Here is a 17,319-nt window from a genome sequence, read left to right on the forward strand (position 1 = left end):
TTATCGGAACCCCTCGGGGGAAGATATGGGCCATATGAGGAAGGCAAGCCAGCCCATAAGTGGTGGCGCCCCCCCCCCCAAGGGAGAAGTCTGAATTGGACTAGGGGAGGGGGCGGCGCTCCCCTTTCCTTCTCCTCCTCTCCTCCTTCCCCCTCCGATAAAAGGAGGGGGGCGAATCTACTAGGAGCCCAAGTTGGACTCCTCCCACTTGGGGCACACCTAGGGCCGGCCTCCTCCCCTCTCCCTCCTTTATATACGAGGGTGGGGGTGCCTCTAACACAGATCAATTGTTCCAAGCCGTGTGCGGCGCCCCCTCCACAATCTACGCCTCCGGTCATATTGTCGTAGTGCTTAGGTGAACCCCTGCATGGATCACTACATCATCACCGTCAACACGCCGTCATCCTGACGAAACTCTCCCTTGACACTTTGCTGGATAAGGAGTTTGAGGGACGTCATCAAGCTAAACGTGTGCAGAACTCGGAGGTGTTGTATGTTCGATGCTTGATCGGTTGAATCGAGAAGACGTTCGACTACATCAACCATGTTAAACTAACACTTCCGCTTTTGGTCTACGAGGGTACATGGACACACTCTCCCCCTCTCATTGCTATGCATCTCCTAGATAGATCTGGTGTGAGCGTAAGAAACTTTTGAAATTGCATCCTACGTTTCCCTTCAGTGGCATCTGAGCCAGGTCTATGCGTAGATGATATGCACGAGTAGAACACAAAGAGTTGTGGGCAATGATAGTCATACTTCTTACCACCAACGTCTCATTTTGATTCGACGGTATTGTTGGATGAAGTAGCCCGGACCAACCTAACATGACCACCTTCATGAGACCGGTTCCACCGACAGACGTGCAACTTGTTTTGCACAAGGGTGGCTGGCGGGTTGCTGTTTCTCCAACTTTAGTTGAATCAAATTTGACTACGGTCGGTCCTTGTTGAAGGTTAAAACAACACACTTGACGTTCACATGCAACGGGGGTAAGACAGTTTTGCACGTGCGGAATACTCGGGTTAAACTTGGCGAGCCTAGCATGTACAGACATGACCTCACAACACTGGAGACCGAAAGGCCGAATGTGAATCATATAGTAGATATGATCAACATAGAGATGTTCACCATCGAAAACTACTCCATCTCACGTGATGATCGTACATGGTTTAGTTGATATGGATCACGTGATCATTTAGATGACTCGAGGGATTTCTATCTAAGTGGGAGTTCTTAAGTAATATGATTAGTTGAACTTAATTTATCATGAACTTAGTCCTGATAGTTTTTGCATATCTTTGTTGTAGATCAATGGCCCGTGCTACCGTTCCCATGAATTTTAATGTGTTCCTAGAGAAAGCTAAGTTGAAAGATGATGGTAGCAACTACACAGACTGGGTCCGTAACTTGAGGATTATCCTCATTGCTCCACAGAAGAATTATGTCCTTGATGCACCGCTAGGTGACAAGCCCCCTCCTGCTAATGTAGACGCCTTGAACGTCTGGCAGACGCGGTTTGATGACTACTCTATAGTTCAGTGTGCCATGCTTTACGGCTTAGAATCGGGACTTCAAAGACGTTTTGAATGTCATGGACCATATAAGATGTTATAGGAATTGAAGTTAATATTTCAAGCAAATGTCTGAGTTGAGAGATATGAAGTCTCCAACAAGTTCTATAGCTGCAAGATGGAGGAGAACAGTTCTGTCAGTGAACACATACTCAGAATGTCTGGGTACCATAACCACTTGACTCAGCTGGGAGTTAATCTTCCAGATGATAGTGTTATTGACAGAGTTCTTCAATCACAGACACCAAGCTACAAAGGCTTCATGATGAACTACAATATGCAAGGGATGGATAAGACAATTCCCGAGCTCTTCGCTATGCTCAAAGCTGCGGAGGTAGAAATCAAGAAAGAGCATCAAGTGTTGATGGTTAACAAGACCACTAGTTTCAAGAAAAAGGGCAAGGGAAAGAAGGGGGACTTCAAGAAGAATGGCAAGCAAGTTGTCACTCCCGGGAAGAAGCCCAAGTCTGGACCAAAGCCTGGAACTGAGTGCTTCTACTTCAAAGGGACTGGTCACTGGAAGCGGAATTGCCCCAAGTATTTGGCAGATAAGAAGGATGGAAAAGTGAACAAAGGTATATTTGATATACATGTTATTGATGTGTACCTTACTAATGCTCGTAGTAGTGCCTGGGTATTTGATACTAGTTCTGTTGCTCATATTTGCAACTCAAAACAGGGGCTATGGATTAAACGAAGATTGCCTAAGGACGAGGTGACGATGCATGTCGGGAATAGTTCCAAGGTCGATGTGATCGCCGTCGGCACGCTACCTCTACATCTACCTTTGGGATTAGTTTTAGACATGAATAATTGTTATTCGGTGCCAGCGTTAAGCATGAACATTATATCTAGATCTTTTTTGATGCGAGACGCTTCTTCATTTAAATCAGAGAATAATGGTTGTTCTATTTATATGAGTAATATGTTTTATGGTCATGCACCCTTGAAGAGTGGTCTATTTTTGTTGAATCTCGATCATGGTGATACACATATTCATAATATTGATGCCAAAATATGCAAATTCGATAATGATAGTGCAACATATTTGTGGCACTACCGTTTAGGTCATATTGGTGTAAAGTGCATGAAGAAACTCCATATAGCTGGACAGTTGGAATCACTTGATTATGAATCATTTGATGCTTGCGAATCATGCCTCATGGGCAAGATGACTAAGACTCCGTTCTCCACAACAATGGAGCAAGCCACTGACTTATTGGAAATAATACATAATGATGTATGCGGTCCGATGAGTGTTGAGGCTCGCGGTGGGTATCGTTATTTTCTGACCTTCATAGATGATTTGAGCAGATGTGGGTATATCTACTTAATGAAACACAAGTCTGAAACATTTCAAAAGTTCGAAGAATTTTAGAGTGAAGTGGAAAATCATCGTAACAAGAAAATAAAGTTTCTGCGATCTGATCACGGAGGCGAATATTTAAGTTACGAGTTTGGCCTTCATTTAAAACAATGTGAAATAGTTTCACAACTCATGCCACCTGGAACACCACAGCATAATGGTGTGTCCGAACGTCGTAACCGTACTTCATTAAATATGGTGCGATCTATGATGTCTCTTACCGATTTACCACTATCGTTTTGGGGTTATGCATTAGAGACAACTGCATTCACGTTAAATAGGGTACCATCTAAATCCATTGAGATGACACCGTATGAACTATGGTTTGGCAAGAAACCTAAGCTGTCGTTTCTTAAAGTTTGGGGTTGCGATGCTTATGTGAAAAAGCTTCAACCTGATAAGCTCAAACCCAAATCGGAGAAGTGCGTCTTCATAGGATACCCAAAATAAACTGTTGGGTACACCTTATATCACAGTTTCGAAGGCAAGATATTTGTTGCTAAGAATGGATCCTTTCTGGAGAAGGGGTTTCTCTCAAAAGATGTGAGTGGGAGGAGAGTAGAACTTGATGAGGTAATTGTACCTTCTCTCGAATTGGAAACTAGCTCATCACAGAAAAACGTTCCCGTGATGCCTACACCAATTAGTGAGGAAGCTAATGATGATGATCATGAAACTTCAGATCAAGTTGCTGCCGAACCTCGTAGGTCAACCAGAATACGTTCCGCACCAGAGTGGTATGGTAATCCTGTTCTGGAAGTCGTGTTACTAGACCATGATGAACCTACGAACTATGAGGAAGCCATGATGAGCCCAAATTCCATGAAATGGCTTCAGGCCATGAAGTATGAGATAGGATCCATGTATGAGAACAAAGTATGGACTTTGGTTGACTTCCCCGATGATCGGCAAGCCATAGAGAATAAATGGATCTTCAAGAAGAAGACTGACACTGATGGTAATGTTACTGTCTACAAAGCTCGACTTATTGCAAAAGGTTTTCAACAAGTTCAAGGAGTTGACTACGATGAGACTTTCTCACCCGTAGCGATGCTTAAGTCTGACCGAATCATGTTAGCAATTGCCGCATTTTATGATTATGAAATTTGGCAAATGGATGTTAAAACTGCATTCCTTAATGGATTTCTCAAACAAGAGTTGTATATGATGCAACCAGAAGGTTTTGTCGATCCTAAAGGTGCTAACAAAGTGTGCAAGCTCCAGTGATCCATTTATGGACTGGTGCAAGAATCTAGGAGTTGGAATATGTGCTTTGATAGTGTGATCAAAGCATATGGTTTTATATAGAATTTTGGAGAATCATGTATTTACAAGAAAGTAAGTGGGAGCTCTTTAGCATTTCTAATATTATATGTGCATGACATATTGTTGATTGGAAATGATATAGAATTTCTGGATAGCATAAAAGGATACTTGAATAAGAGTTTTTCAATGAAACACCTTGGTGAAGCTGCTTATATATTGGGCATCAAGATCTATAGAGATAGATCAAGACGCTTAATTAGACTTTAACAAAGCACATACCTTGATAAAGTTTTGAAGAAGTTGAGTCAGACTCAATGCCCGACCACTGCAGAAGATGGAGAGAAAATGAAAGTCATTCCCTATGCCTCAGCCATAGGTTCTATCATGTATGCAATGTTGTGTACCAGACTTGATGTGTGCCTTGCTATAAGTCTCGCAGAGAGGTACCAAAGCAATCCAGGAGTGGATCGTGGGACAGCGGTCAAGAACATCATTTTCAGCTATTTCAGGAAACTTGATACATGTGTGAATACATAGACAAAACATCGTGTCCCTAGTAAGCCTCTACTAGACTAGCTCATTAATCAAAGATGCTTAAGTTTCCTAACCATATACATGTGTTGTCATTTGATGAACGGGGTCACATCATTAGGAAAATGATGTGATGGACAAGACCCATCTATTGGCTTAGCATGTTGATCCTTCAGTTTTATTGCTATTGCTTTCTTCATGTCATATACATATTCCTTTGACTATGAGATTATGCAACTCCCGGATACCGGAGGAATACCTTGTGTGCTAGAAAACGTCACAACATAACCGGTTGATTATAAATATGCTCTACAGGTATCCCCGAAGGTGTTTGTTGGGTTGGCATAGACCGAGATTAGGATTTGTCACTCCGAGTATTGGAGAGGTACCTTTGGGCCCTCTCGGTAATGCACATCATAATAAGCCTGGCAAGCAATGTGACTAATGAGTTAGTTGCGGGATGATGCATTACAGAACGAGTAAAGAGACTCGATGGTAATGAGATTGAACTAGGTATGAAGATACCGACGATCGAATCTCGGGCAAGTAACATACCGATGACAAAGGGAATGACTATTTTCATTACAGTTTGACCGATAAAGATCTTCGTAGAATATGTAGGAACCAATATGAGCATCCAGGTTTTGTTGTTGGTTATTGACCGGAGAGATGTCTCGGTCATGTCTACATAGTTCTCGAACCCGTATGGTCTGCACGCTTAATGTTCGATGTCGATGATTTGTATTATGAGTTTTGTGATTTGGTGACCGAATGTTGTTCGGAGTCCCGGATGAGATCACAGACACGACGAGGAGTCTCGAAATGGTCGAGGGGTAAAGATTGATATATTGGATGATAGTATTCGGACACTGGAAGTGTTTCGGATTGTATCGGGTACATATCGGGGTACCGGGGGGGGTTACCAGAACCCCCCGGGGGAAGATATGGGCCATATGGGCCATAGGAGGGAGTCAAGCCAGCCCACAAGAGGCGGCGCCCCCCCCCCCCAAGGGAGGAGTCCGAATTGGACTAGGGGCGGCGCCCCCCTTTCCTTCTCCTCCTCTCGTCCTTCCCCCTTTCCCCCTCCGATAAAAGGGAGGGGGTGAATCCTACTAGGAGCCCAAGTGGGACTCCTCCCACTTGGGGCATGCCTAGGGCCAGCCGCCTCCCCTCTCACTCCTTTATATACGGGGGTAGGGCACCTCTAACATAGATCAATTGTTCCAAGCCGTGTGCGGTGCCCCCCTCCACAGTGTATGCCTATGGTCATATTGTCATAGTGCTTAGGCGAAGCCCTGCGCGGATCACTTCACCATCACTGTCAACACGCAGTCGTGCTGACGAAACTCTCCCTCGACACTTTGCTGGATCAAGAGTTCGAGGGACGTCATCGAGCTGATCGTGTGTAGAACTCGGAGGTGACGTACGTGCGGTGCTTGATCGGTTGAATCGAGAAGACATTCGACTACATCAATCGCGTTAAACTAACGCTTCCCCTTTTGGTCTACGAGGGTACGTGGACACACTCTCCCCTTCTCGTTGCTATGCATCTCCTAGATAGATCTTGCGTGAGCGTAGGAAATTTTTGATATTGCATGCTACGTTTCCCTTCACTTACTTGAACTAACCTCCCACTTATAATTACCCCCTCTCGCATGCATCCGCAACTACAAAAGAAGAATTAAGATAAATCTAACCATAGCATGAAACATATGGATCCAAATTAGCCCCTTACGGAATAGCACATAAACGAGGGTTTAAGCTTCTGTCACTCTAGCAACCCATCATCTAATTACTAATCCATAATGCCTTCCCTTAGGCCCAAGTACGGTGAAGTGTCATGTAGTCGATGTTCACACGACACCACTAAGGGAAACAACAACCTACATATCATCAAAATATCGAATGAATACCAAATTCAGATGATTACTTTCGACAAGACTTCTCCCATGTCCTCCAGAATAAAAGGAACTATTCAGAAATCATATCCATGTTCAAGATTAGAGGGGTATTAAATAGCATCAAGAATATGAACATATAATATTCCACCAAATAAACCAGCTAGCATCAACTACAAGATGAAATCAACATTATAGCAACCCATATGTACCAATCTGAGGTTTTGAGACAAACATGGAATACAAGAGATGAACTAGGTTTGAGATGAGATGGTGTTGGTGAAGATGTTAATGAAGATTGGTCCTCCCACAATGAGAAGGTTGTTGTTGATGTCAATGACTTCGATTTCCCCCTCCTGGAGGAAAGTATCCTCGGCAGAATCGCTCCAGCAGCAAGCAAAAGTGCCCCTTCGTATGTTCCGCCTCGAGACGGTGGCGCTTCATCCCGAAAGTCCTCTTATTGTATTTTTTTCTAGGGCAAATGGCTTCATATAGCAGAAGATGGGCCTCTGAGGATGGCTAGGGGCCCCACGAGCCACCAGGGCGCGCCCAGGTGCCTCGTGGGCACCTGGTGGACCTCCTCTACTATTTATTTTCACCAATATTATATATATATTTCAAAATAATTCTCTGTGAAATTTTAGCTCTTTTGGAGTTGTGCAGAATAGGTATCTCTGATATAGCTTTTTCAGGTCCAGAATTCCAGCTGCCAGCAATCACCCTCTTCATGTAAATCTTGCAAATTAAGAGAGAAAAGGCATTATAATTGCACCACAAAGTATTATATTGATCAAAATATTAAAATAACAATAGGAAACATGATGAAAAATGGACGTATCATTGCACTATTTGGCCATCGACTGATTAGTTGCTTCAAATGGCTGCAATACTTGGACACGGCCTCTTGGATGTTGTACCATCAATGGTTGAGCGACCACATGGTTGCGGAAATGCTTGTGCTCATGGAACCACATATGATTGTTGGCCCAAAATGTTCTGCCCTTTTGCTCTGTGCCATGGATCAGATCGATGCTAGAGACCAACCCGCGAGGACCTTATTAGAATGATTTGGAACTTTTTTGGGGGCGTAGATAAAGGAGATGCATTTGAGAGCATGGATTCACTTGATCAAAACTAAGTCACAAGGGGGGTTGGGTTTTGGTGATCTATGTCTATTTAATCAAGCCCTCCTCGCGCGCCAAGCTTGGCGGCTGTTGATCAACCCGGATAGCCTGTGCACCCGTATTTTGAAGGCAAGGTACTACCCAAATGGCAACTTGGAGGACATGGTATTCTCAAGTGGTGCCTCAGCGACATGGCAAGGGGTGGTACATGTTCTTGATCTCTTAAAAACATGACTTCTTTGGTGTGTGGGCAATGAGAACTCCATCAGAATTTGGCGCAACCATTGGCTCCCAAGGAATGGCAGCGGCACACTGGTGACATGATGTCGCTTGAAGCTATGTCGGTATTTCCCCAAAGAGGAAAGGATGATGCAGCACAGCGGCGGTAGGTATTTCCCTTAGATGTGAAACCAAGGTTACCGAACCAGTAGGAGAACCAAGCAACACAACGTGAACAGCACCTGCACACAAATAAAAAATACTCGCAATCTGACGTGTTAAAGGGGTTGTCAATCCCTTTCGGGCAACGGTGCCAGAAATTGGCACGTGGACGGGAGAAAGTTGTAAATATTGATAGATCTAACGCCAAATAAAATAAGTTGCAGCGAGGTATTTTTGTATTTTTGGTTTAATATATCTGAAAATAAAAGGAAAGGAAAATAGATCGCAAAGGCAAATAATATGAGAAAGAGACCCGGGGGCCGTAGGTTTCACTAGTGGCTTCTCTCGAGAAAAAATAGCAAAACGGTGGGTAAAAAAATATTGTTAGGCAATTGATAGAACTTCAAATAATCATGATGATATCCAGTCAATGATCACTACATAGGCATCACGTCCAACATTAGTAGACGGACTCCTACCTGCATCTACTACTATTACTCCACACATCGACTGCTATCCAGCATGCATCTAGTGTATTAAGTTCATGGGGAAACAGAGTAATGCAATAAGAACGATCACATGATGTAGACAAGATCTGTCTATGTAGACATAGACCCCATCATTTTATCCTTAGTAGCAATGATACATATGTGTCGGTTCCCCTTCTGTCACTGGGATCAAGCACCGTAAGATCGAACCCACTACAAAGCACCTCTTCCCATTGCAAGATAAATAGATCAAGTTGGCCAAACAAAACCCAAATATCGGAGAAGAAATACGAGGCTATAAGCAATCATGCATATAAGAGATCAAAGAAACTCAAATAACTTTCATGGATATAAAAAGATAGATCTGATCATAAACTCAAAGTTCATCCGATCCCAACAAACACACCGCAAAAAGAGTTACATCATATGGATCTCCAAGAGACCATTGTATTGAGAATCAAACGAGAGAGAGGAAGTCATCTATCTACTAACTACGGACCCGAAGGTCTACAAAGAACTACTCACGCATCATCGGAGAGGCACCAATGGAAGTGGTGAACCCCTCCGTGATGGTGTCTAGATTGGATCTGGTGGTTGTGGACTCTGGGGCATCAGGAATTGATTTTCATCAACTCCCCTAGGGTTTTAGGAATATTGGGGTATTTATAGAGCAAAGAGGCGGTCCGGGGGGAACCCTAGGTGGGCACAATCCACCAGGGCGTGTCTGGGCCTCCTGGCGCGCCCTGGTGGGTTGTGCTCCCCTCGGATCACCGCCCAGGCGTTGCCTTGGCCAATTAGGTGTCTTTTGGTCCATAAAAATTCTCCGTAAAGTTTCGTTGCATTTGGACTCCATTTGGTATTGATTTTCTGTGATGTAAAAAACATGCAAAAAAACCGCAACTCGCACTTGGCACTATGTCAATAGGTTAGTACCAATAATGATATAAAATGACTATGAAATGATTATAGAACATCCAAGATTGATAATATAATAGCATGGAACAATCAAAAATTATAGATATGTTGGAGACGTATCAGCATCCCCAAGCTTAACTCATGCTCGTCCTCGAGTAGGTAAGTGATAAAAACAGAATTTTTGATGTGGAATGCTGCCTAACATGCCATATCATATTCTTTTCTCTATAGCGTGGACATTTGAACATTTGGACTTTTATACTGTTCAAAGCAATAGTCTAGTTTTGACACGATAACTTAAATACTCAAGCATATCAACAAGAAACCATGTCTTTCAAAATATCAACACTAAAATAAGCTATCCCTAGCCAATCATGCTCAATCATTGATCCATTCATGAAACACACTATCTTATTAACTACACCCAGTGCTCAAGTACGATCATAGTGCCTCCTAGTTGGTACCTTTATAAGAGAAGACAGAGACTCAAATTCAAAAATAAAAATTGCATAAAGTAAAAGAAAGGCCCTTCACAGAGGGAAGTAGGGATCTGTAGAGATGCCAGAGCTCAAAGCGAAAAACTTAGAGATAAAAACATTTTGGGAGGTGTGTCCTTCCCACCAATGAAAACGACTTAGAGTTACCAACACTTTCCATGCTAGATATATCATAGGCGGTTCCCAAACAGGAAATAAAGTTTATTCCTTTTTCCACCATACTTTCACTTTCCATGGCTAACCATATCCATGGGTGCCTTCCATACCAACACTTTCCAAAGAATTTATTATTTGACAACATAAAGTAAATTCATTTTTCATTTTGAGACTGGGTATCCCTAATACCTTTGCCTTACTCTCGTGCAATGAAAAGTGAATAAACACTCATCGTGAGAACAACACATCATGGAAAATATTAGCCACCCCTCACCGCTCTGCGAGCGGAACGAACACACAAAAGAGAAGTTTATTTTGAAAATTAGAGATGGCACATACAAATTTGCTTAGGACGGCAAAAGAATACCGCATATAGGTAGGTATAGTGGACTCATGTGGCAAAACTGGTTTAAAGGTTTTTGGATGCACAAGTAGTGATCATACTTAGTGCAAAATGAAGGCTAGTAACAGATTGAGAAGCGACCAACGAAGAAATGAATAATCTCATAAGCAAGCATTAAGCATAATTAACACCGAATAATGCACCACAAGTAGGATATAATTTCATTGCATAACTATTGACTTTCGTGCTTGCATAGGGAATCACAAATCTTAACACCAATATTCTTACTAAAACATAATTACTCATCAAAATGACTCACATATCACATCATCATATCTCAAAACTATTACTAAGAATCAAGTTTATTTTATCCAATGATCTTCATGGAAGTTTTTATTATATCATTCTTGATATCTATCACTTTGGGACTAATTTTCATGTGTTGCTTTTGACAAGCTCAAACAAATATAAGTGAAGATTATGAGCATAATATTTCTTTCTCTCAAATTAATTTAAGTGAAGCAAGAGAGAATTTATTGAAAATTTTACTAACTCTCAAATAAATCTAAGTGAAGCAAGAGAGCATTTGTTTAAAAATACTAAAGCACACCGTGCTCAAAAAGATATAAGTGAAGCACTAGAGCAAGTCCATAGCTCATTAAAAGTTTAAGTGAAGCATAGAGAGCAATTCTAGCAAGTTATGGCATAATTTTGGCTCTCTCAAATAGGTGTGTCGGGCAAGGAATCAAGACTGAAATCACAAAATAAAACAAGCAAAGACTCATATCATACAAGACGCTCCAAGCTAAACACATAGTATGTGACGAATAAAAATGTAGCTTCGAGTAAAATACCGATGGTCGTTAGAAGAAAGAGGGGATGCCACTCGGCGACATCCCCAGGCCTAGTTGCTTGCTCTCTTTTGGATAATGGTTTGGGATGCCTGGGAATCCCCAAGCTTAGGCTCTTCTTACTCCTTATTCCTTCATCCATTGTAAGATAACCCAAAACTTGAAAACTTCAATCACACAAAACTCAACAAAAGCCTTCGTGAGATCCGTTAGTATAAGAAAACAAATCACTACTATAAGTGCTATAGTAAACCAATTCATATTTTGTTATTGCAGTATATCTACTGTATTCCAACTTTTCTATGGCAAAAACTCTTCAAAGAAAACCATAGAGCCATCAAAACGAGCACACAACGCAAAGAAAATAGAATCTGTCAAAAACAGAACACCCTGTAGCAATCTGGGTGATTCGAATACTTCTGTAAGTCCAAAAACACTGAAAAATTAGGACGACCTGGGCAATTTGTATATTAATCTACTGAAAAAGGAATGGGTATTTTATCGCTCTCTGGTTAAAAACGGAAATTATTTTTGCAAGCACAAAAGTTTCTGTTTTTTCAGCAAGATCAAACAACTATCACCCAAGAAGATCCTAAAGGCTTTACTTGGCACAAACACAATTAAAACACAAAAAATACAATCATAATAGTAGCAGAATTGTGCTAACACTCAAAAATAGAAAGCAAAAAGCAAAAATAAATTTTATTCATTGGGTTGCCTCCCAACAAGTGCTATAGTTTTACACCCTTAGCTAGGCATAAAGCAAGTATCTAAGTTTTGTCATCTTTGTTTCGAGATACATAAGATGCCCTCACGATTGTTTCATGTGATGGCCTAATTCTTCTTCTAGGGAAGTGTTCCATACCCTTCCTCAAAGTAAATTGGAATTTAATATTGCCTTCTTTCATATCAATGACAGCACCGATAGTGCGTAAAACGGTCTACCAAGAAGAATTGGACAAGATGGATTGCAATCAATATCAAGAAAAATAATATCTATGGGCACATAATTCCTATTTTCAAGAATAAGAACATCATTAATTCTTCCCATAGGCTTTTTAATAGTAGAATCCGCCAAGTGCAAATTCAAAGAACATGATTCAATATCGGTAAGACCAAGCACATCACATAAAGATTTCGGAATTGTAGAAACACTAGCACCCAAGTCACACAAAGCAAAAGACTCATAATTTTTAATCATGACTTTGATAGTAGGTTCCCGTTCATCATGCAATTTTCTAGGAATTGAAACTTTTAATTCCAACTTTTCTTCTAAAGCTTTCATCAGAGCATCAACAATATGTTTAGTAAAAGCTTTATTTTGTTCATAAGCATGGGGTGAATTTATCATTAATTGCACCATAAAATCAATCAAAGGGCAACTATCATAATTAAAGTATTTGTAATCCAAAAGAGTGGGCACATCACTAGTTAAAAGTTTTGACCTCTTCAAACCCACTTTTATCAATTTTCTCAACAAGATTTAACCCTCCGGAATATCGGGACGCCTTCTAACTAAAGTTGACTCTTCTCCAGTCCCTTTTTCATCAATCTTAACTTTACCAAACAAGGAACCAATGGAAGAAACACCAATCATTTTAAGATCTTCATCATTTTTATCCTCTAGTGAGATTGGTTTAGCGGCCATTTGATTTACTAGAGTAGCTTGTGCATCATATATTTTTCGTAGCAAACTTTCAGCAAAAGCATACTTAGATTGGAGATTACAAACTTCTCTACTAATATAATCAAGTTCTTTTGTTATAGCATCAAGCACAACGGATTATTCCTTAAGTTCTTCGGTAAAATACTTATTATGCTCAAATTGTGTAGTCATATATTCCTTGGTACTTTTCTCAATTTCAAGCAAAATATTGGGGTAAGGAACATCATAATATTTTCTTTGAGGCATCATGACTATGCAAACAAGAACACACACAAAAACAGATCCGGCAAGAAAACAGCGAACGAAAAAGAGGGGCGAATAAATGGGAAATTTTTGTGAAGTGGGGGAGAGGAAAACGAGAGGCAAATGGAAAATAATGTAAATTGCGAGGAGATGAGATTTGTGATTAGGAACCTGGTATATGTTGAAGATCCTCCCTGGTAACGGCGCCAGAAATTCCTTTTGATGTCGCTTGAAGCTACGTCGGTATTTTCCCAAAGAGGAAGGGATGATGCAGCACAGCGGCGGTAGGTATTTCCCTCAGATGTGAAACCAAGGTTATCAAACCAGTAGGAGAACCAAGCAACACAACGTAAACAGCACCTGCACAAAAATAACAAATACTCGCAACCCGGCGTGTTAAAGGGGTTGGCAATCCCTTTCGGGCAACGGCGCCAGAAATTGGCACGTGGACGGGAGAAAGTTGTAAATATTGATAGATCGAACGCCAAAAAAAATTTGCAGTGAGGTATTTTTGTATTTTTGGTTTAATAGATCTGAAAATAAAAGCAAAGGAAAATAGATCGCAAAGGCAAATAATATGAGAAAGAGACCCGGGGGCCGTAGGTTTCACTAGTGGCTTCTCTCGAGAAAAATAGCAAACGGTGGGTAAACAAATTACTGTTGGGCAATTGATAGAACTTCAAATAATCATGACGATATCCAAGCAATGATCATTACATAGGCAACACGTCCAAGATTAGTAGACCGACTCCTGCCTACATCTACTACTATTAGTCCACACATCGAACGCTATCCAGCATGCATCTAGTGTATTAAGTTCATGCAGAAACAGAGTAATGCAATAAGAACGATGAAAGCACAAGTGCTCCCTGGGTGATTTTGGTAATTAATGTCAACATATCTCTTGTTGGACTAATACTTCTATCCAGTATATTTCAGATAAGTTCAACAGTGGAGTGGCATGGACAAGAGAATGTGGAACCCCTTCAAGAAGCTAAGGACAATGATTGGCTAAAGCTCAAGACTCTGCATTTTCATTTTAGTGATCCAAGATCACATTGAGTCCATAGGAAAGCCAATACTATTAAAAGGGGATGAAGTGTTGCTTAATGGCTTGCTTGCTCAAAGTTCTTAGTGATATGCTTCAAAAGCCCTCAACCACTTTCTCATATCCACATTTGTCCCAAACCTAAAGTCAAACTCGGCCCCACCAATTTGATCTATCCGGCGCCACCGAGTCCATTTGACATAGCCACTGCCAGAAACCCCAATCAATTCGGTCTCATCGATGGGATCTCGGTCTCACCGAGATGGGCTTGCAAACTCTCAGATGCATGTTGCAATCGTTTTGGTCTCACCGAGATATGCAATCGGTCTCACCGAGTTTGCTTGACCAACTCTCTGTTTTGCTTATTACCAAAATCAGTCCCACCGAGTTTGTGTAATTGGTCAAACCGAGTTGAGGTTTCACCCTAACCCTAGCACATCGGTCCCACCGAGTTGATCATATCGGTCGCACCGAAAATCCTAACGTTCACATTTTGAACTAAAACGGTCTAACTGAGTTTTGTGAATTGTTTGTAACGGCTAGATTTTGTGTGGAGGCTATATATACCCCTCCACCCATCCTCCATTCATGAGGAGATTCATCAGAACTTGCGTACACTTCCAACATACATTTTCTGAGAGAGAACCAGCTACTCATTTGTTGAGACCAATATATTCCATTCTAACCACAAGAATCTTGATCTCTAGCCTTCCCCAAATTGCTTTCCACTCAAATCATCTTTCCACCAAATCCAAATTTGTGAGAGAGAGTTGAGTGTTGGGGAGACTATCATTTGAAGCACAAGAGCAAGGAGTTCATCATCAACACACCATCTATTACCTTTTAGAGAGTGGTGTATCCTAAATTGGTTTGGTGTCACTTGGGAGCCTCCGTCAAGATTGTGGAGTTGAACCAAGGAGCTTTTAAGGGCAAGGAGATCGCCTACTTCGTGAAGATCTACCCAAGTGAGGCAAGTCCTTTGTGGGCGAGGGCCATGGTGGGATAAACAAGGTTGCTTCTTCGTGTACCCTTCGTGGGTGGAGCCCTCCGTGGACTCGTGCAACCGTTACCCTTCATGGGTTGAAGTCTCCATCAACATGGATGTACGAGAGCACCACCTATCGGAACCACGCCAAAAATCTCCGTGTCTCCAATTGCGTTTGCACACTCCAACCCCATCCCTTTACTTTCTTGCAAGTTGCATGCTTTACTTTCCAATGCTCATATATCTTGCCATGCTTGCTTGAAATGTATTGTGAATGTTTAAACTTGTGCTAAAACTCCACCTTAACTTAAAAGAAATTAAAAACTGCTACTTTTCTTTGTTGAGGGTCTAATCACCCCCCCCCCCTCTAGACACCTCTTCTTGACCCTACAATTGGTATCATAGCATTGGTCTCCATTGCTTTGGTTTAATCACCATTGGAGGAAGATGGATGAGTCTACGTTGGGGAGTCTTAGACATAGAGTACCTATACTTGATGGAGAGTTCTTTCATGAGTGGAAAATTGAGATGCTTGAGATTTTCAATGAATATCACTTGAACAAGTACATTACTAGCCCTTGTGCACCCCCTGTTAACCCCTTGCTTCTACCCTTGATGAGTCTATTGACATGATCTGTAATCTGAGAACTGCCAACTTAATCACTAGAGGATTACCTAGAAACTTGATTGCTAGCTTGCCTTCTCTTGACTGTGCTTACACCATATGGAGATTTCTTGAGGAACGATTTCCAAACTATTCCTTGCAAAACTTAGATGAGATTCTTCACAAGTCTGTTGCTTTGAGTAAGATGAATTCTAACGATCCTAAGTTTGGTGATTGTCTATTTGAGCTTACTAACCTCATGCGTGCAAAAGGAGATGTTGGAATCATTAGCAATATCATCTCCGAAGCCATTTGAATTCATAAAGAGGAACATTGTGATGATCACCTATCTAATGAATCACTCTCTCTAGGAATTGATCAATCACAAGATAATGTTGAACATGGATACTATGATGAGGATGAGGATAGTGACTTTGATCTCGATGAGTCTATTAGACATTTTGGGTCTTATGGCTAATCTTCGCGGCTACATGGCTGGAGGAAAGGAACGGGTTTTTGATAGTGGATGTATCGATCACATGACCGGAGACAAGGACATGTTTTGTCAGCTTGCTGAAAACGACGGCCCTTGAAAGTATGTCACCTTTGGTGATAACTCAAAGGGTAAGGTGGTTGGCCTTGGTAAGGTGGCCATCTCACATGATAGCTCTATACAAAATGTTGTGCTCGTCGAATCCCTTGGCTATAATTTACTTTCCGTATCTAGACTTGCTGACTTTGGTTTCAATGTCCTATTTACTAAAGTAGATTGCCAAGTGTTCCATAGAGATAATCATAATATGGTCTTTACCGGTATATGTAGAGGTGATTTATAAATTGTTGATTTCACTAAAAAGGCTCAACCTAGAACTTGCTTAATTGCTAAATCTTCTGAAGGTTGGTTGTGGCATAGAAGGTTAGGTCATGTTGGCATGCAAAATCTTGATAAGCTTATTAAAGGTGATCATATCCTTGGAGTGAAAGATGTTATATTTGACAAGGATAGACTGTGCAGTGCTTGTCAAGTAGGAAAACAAGTTGGAGGATGTCACCCCGTGAAGAACATCATGACCATGAGAAGACCGCTCGAGCTACTTCATATGGATCTCTTCGGTCCCAATGCCTATAAAAGTCTCGGTGGAAACTCATTTGGTCTAGCCATAGTCGATGGATTTTCAAGATTTACGTGGGTGTTCTTTCTTGATGATATATCGTAGGTCCAAAAGATCTTAAAGAACTTCACTAGGAAGGCCCAAAATCAATTTGAAGTGAAGATCAAGAAGGTCCGCAGTGATAACAGAACGAAGTTCAAGAACGCAAATGTGGATACCTTTCTTGATGAAGAACGGATCTCACACGAGTTCTCGGCTATGAACATGCCTC

The 17,319-nt window shown here is 41.3% G+C and overlaps 1 pseudogene; it reads left to right on the forward strand.

Moving 5' to 3' along the window:
- The first annotated feature begins 1,314 nt into the window (after window positions 1–1,314).
- LOC147964769 (uncharacterized) overlaps window positions 1,315–17,319 on the forward strand; it is a 41,536-nt pseudogene continuing 25,531 nt past the window's right edge.

Source organism: Triticum urartu, chromosome 6A (genome assembly GCF_056163025.1).
Source record: "Triticum urartu cultivar PI428250 chromosome 6A, HENAU_Tu73, whole genome shotgun sequence".
NCBI classification, from domain to species: Eukaryota; Viridiplantae; Streptophyta; class Magnoliopsida; order Poales; family Poaceae; genus Triticum; species Triticum urartu.